Genomic DNA, 4,658 nt, shown 5'->3' with positions numbered 1-4,658 from the left:
TCTTTCCATTCATATTATTCCCCCTCGCTCTCTTCCTACTTCCTCTCCCGCTCATTCTTCCCCTTCCTTACTCACCTCTCTCTTTTCCCCTTCCTCTTCCTATTCTTCTTTTCCCTCTCTCTTCCCTTCCCAAATCTCCAAATATCCTGTCGCCTCGCCCATTCTTCCCTACCCTTTCTGTTTCCTTTTTATCCCCCCTTTCCCTTTGGCTACCCCCCCCCCCCCCGGCTCTCCGTCACTTCTCCTTCTCCCTTCTCCCCTTCCCTCTCTCCATTATTCCAACTCTTCTCTCTCTCTCTTTCTTCCCCCCATCTCTCTCTCTCTCTCTCTCTCTCTCTCTCTCTCTCTCTCTCTCTCTCTCTCTCTCTCTCTCTCTCTCTCTCTCTCTCTCTCTCTCTCTCTCTCTCTCTCTCTCTCTCTCGCTCTCTCTCGCTCTCTCTCTCTCGCTCTCTCTCTCTCCCTTTCATCTCCATCTATCTTTCAGTCCCCTCCTTCCTCTCTCCTCTTCCACTATTCTTCTTCCTTCTCTCTTTTTGTTTCTCTATTTGCCTCCCATAACATTAATAATTAAACACAAAGAAATCGTACATCCCAACCTACAGGCAATTATCGTGCAAAATATAAGACAACGTCAATTAATAATGGAAGTTAGAATGATAGGGAAAGACGCAAATTGCAATAGCAGGCATTCTAAATTTCTTGGTATCACTTACCAGTAATAATAACAATAATTGATAAGAATTCTGACAGTAATTATCAAAAATACTGATATGTCTCCTTCTAATCATAATAGTAATAAGGATGACTATAATAATAATAGTTTACAACCATAAGAATTATAGATATTAACTATAACAAAAATAATAAAGATAATAATAATAGTAATGATAATGATGATGAAGATAATAATGATCATAGTAATAATAATAATAATAATAATAATAATAATAATAATAATAATGATAATAATAAAAATAATAACAACAATCACAATAATATTAATAATCATAACAACAACTATAACAACAACAATAATAATCATATCGACAAAATAAAATAATAAGCGATAACAACAAAAACAGCAATTGCAACAATAAAAACAAACATCATACGAAGCAAACAAAGTGAAAAAAGAGCGAATCTGCTTTCAAAATCCGTAATTATTATTACTCGTAAAAAAAAAACTACTAACGGAAGATATTAATTCACATTTGAATAAGACGGCGATGAGGACTTAAGAAATCGCAAATAACGTACAGAATATGCCGTAGGTAAAATGAATCAAGAAGAAAGAGAAGAAGGAGAAGAAGAAGAAGAAGAAGAAGAAAAAGGAGATGAAGAAGAAGAAGACGGTGATGACGAAGGAGAAGGAGATGGGGATGAAGAAGAAGAAGAAGAAGAAGAAAAAAAAGGAGCAGATGAAGATGAAGAAGAAGGGGATGATGATGAAGAAGAAGGAGCTAAAGAAGAAGAAAAATATGATGATAATGAAGAAGAATAGCTGAAGAAGACGAAGACGAAAAAGAAAAACGAAGAAAAAAAAAACTTTCATTACCCATAGCGACAAAATATTTTCGAAAATCCACAACCACGACCTTACAGCAATTTGAATTCTCCTTCAAACAGGTGTAATTGTGACGCTGGATGCAGGTGTGATGTTGATTGCAATATAAAGATTAAAATGAAAAGAACTTGTCAATGTCAATGAGGTTTTGCATTATGATTATGATGTTTACTCTTTTTAATCACTATGTTGGGAAACTGTTAATTGTTAGCAACGATATTATTACAGTTTTATTTTCATTCATAATTATCATTACTATTGCATTCCTGTTTTCATTCATATTCTTTGTCATCATTACTACATTACTATTTTCACTCATATTTTTAATTGTTGCATTATTATTTTCACTCATATTTTTCAATATTATTTTCATTCTTACTTTTCCATTATTACTACATTATTATTCTCAGTCATATTTTTCATCATCACTACATTACTATTTTCTTTCATATTATTTATTATTATTACAATACTACTTTCATTTCATGTATTACTGTTTTTATTCCCAATACTAATGCTAAGCTATTATCTTTACATTCATCATCATCATCATCATCCTCTTCTCATAATCAGAATCATACCATCATCACAATCGCCGTTATAAAAACTCACTCCCTTCCATTTCCGCTTCTTTGCTTTATCAGTCCACGTTATTCCATCTTCAACTGCGACGAGTGTACGCTTTAACGGGACAGGGTTATCTTGGCTGGCTGGGCCGGCGTGGACCAGTTTCGGAAGTGTCTAATTAAGTGCCTCGTAAAGGAATCGTGACATCAGCGAAAATGGAAGTATACATATCCTACGCTTACACACAGACACACAGACGCGTAGACACACAGACACAGAAATACACACACACACAATAAATAAATAAATAAATAAATATATATATAATAATAATAATAAATTCACACACACACTGTATATATCAAGCCACACAAGACAACACAGAAACACAATACAAAAATACAATCAAAATCAAACAACACGAACATAAACACAGAACCTTAACGAACGGAAGAAGAACACACACAACGAAATCCTCCGCAGTGCCACGCGTGACTCGCTGGCACCCTGAGTCACCGCCTCCCGTAAGCATGACCTTTCCCAGCCTCGCCGCCCGTATCCGCGGCCATCTTCCGGAGGGACACCTGCAGCGCCCACGCCCCCTCTCTCCCTCCGCACCCCCCCCCCATCACATGCAAGCACCCCCATTCTCCCCGCCCCCCTCCCCCCCACACACACACTTAAAAAAACAACAACAAATATCTGAATTCACAACACTCATTCTTTAAGGGAGGGAGAGAAGGAGGGAGGGAGGGAGAGGAGCGAAGAGAAGGATGGGGAGTTAGAGGGGGAAAGAGAGTGCGAGTGTGAGTATGTGAGTGTGTGTGTGTGTGTGTGTGTGTGTGTGTGTGTGTGTGTGTGTGTGTGTGTGTGTGTGTGTGTGTGAGAGAGAGAGAGAGAGAGAGAGAGAGAGAGAGAGAGAGAGAGAGAGAGAGAGAGAGAGAGAGAGAGAGAGAGAGAGAGAGAGAGAGAGAGAGAGAGAGACAGGGAAGGAGAGAGGAGGGAAGGAGAGAGATAGAGACAGAGAGAGAGAGAGGCAGGAAGGAGAGAGATAAAGAGAGAGAGAGAGAGAGAGAGAGAGAGAGAGAGAGAGAGAGAGAGAGAGAGAGAGAGAGAGAGAGAGAGAGAGAGAGAGAGAGAGAGAGAGAGGGAGGGAGAGAAAGAGAAAGAGAGAGAGGGAGGGAAAGAGAAAGAGAAAGAGAGAGAGAGAGACTCTCCTATCCACCTGTCTAATATACACCGATCCATCCTTCCACCTACCTATCCATCCATCCAGCTGTCTCTCGGGGAAGCAGAGAACCTTCGAGCTTGACCTTGCTGTCTAATAAGGACTTCTCCGAGTCCTTCTGGAGGTCAGAGCATCATGAGGGGGCAACAAGTCTCGCCCTTCTAAGATTCGGGGTTTACAAGAAATATATTTTATTTTGCGCCTCCTCTCTCTCTCTCTCTCTCTCTCTCTCTCTCTCTCTCTCTCTCTCTCTCTCTCTCTCTCTCGTGTCTTCCCAGTGTTGAAAAAAAAATCTATAACACTAACCATAATACAAAAACGCAAATGCATCTCCCTCAGAACTAATTCTCCGAACGCCGAAGAAGGTGAAGCCAGGACCGCACACCACACGCAGTTCATCGTTCTCCCAACGCTGTACCGACACAGTATCTTTAACCCGCTAACGAACCCCGAATAACTCCATTCTGTACTTAAAGCTCTGTCGCAAGCAAGTCACCAGCGAGTCACTTTCTGGTCTCCTTCAGTGACCAGAGGAGGTGGCGGCGACCTGAGTGTAAGAACAAGTATGGGCGGGCCGGGACACAGGATGCGGCCGCCCATGTCCGCCCACGCGCAAGGGCCGAGCCCATATTGTGGCGCCGAGGGTAGGTGTACACAGATAAACACACACGCCCACAACCACCAACACGGTGCGCATCCCGACTTTCCTATCCAATGCAGAAATCACCAATTCCTAATAACAACAATGAACTCCCATCACACTTCAACAGAAATGGAATTCTCGTTCATGCATTCACTAATGATTTCGTTCCTTCGAATCGCCAAGAAATGCAACAAAGACAAGCTCGGACGCGATCTATCAAAGTGAAGATCGGAGGGTGACAAATGACTTTGCCGACCAACAAAATGCATAATGCACCGTCAGGCACGTTCCTTATAAAAGGTAAAACACAGGGTACGTAGATGCTAGTGACTGAACTCTCGGCCAGGTGGGGGTAAGTACACCATACGCACATTATGTATGCTGGTCAAATATATACCTACGACAACAGGTGGTATTATTCTTAAGCAACACTTAGGTGACAATTTTTGTTTTCTATTTTTTTTTTCTTTATGTCCTCTCTCTCTTACTTTCACTCACTGACTTTCTTCTTCTCTTTCCACCATCCCTACATCCCTCTCTCCCTCCTTTCCTTCCCTCCCCTATTTCCCTTCCTTCTTCCTCCCTCCCTTCAATCCTATCTCTCTCCTTTTCTTCCCTCCCCTATTTCCCTTCCTTTTTCCTCCATCCCCCTCTCT

Source organism: Penaeus vannamei, chromosome 23 (assembly GCF_042767895.1).
Source record: "Penaeus vannamei isolate JL-2024 chromosome 23, ASM4276789v1, whole genome shotgun sequence".
NCBI classification, from domain to species: domain Eukaryota; kingdom Metazoa; phylum Arthropoda; class Malacostraca; order Decapoda; family Penaeidae; genus Penaeus; species Penaeus vannamei.
The sequence above is the reverse complement of the archived record's forward strand: the minus strand, read 5'-3'. Positions refer to the sequence as shown.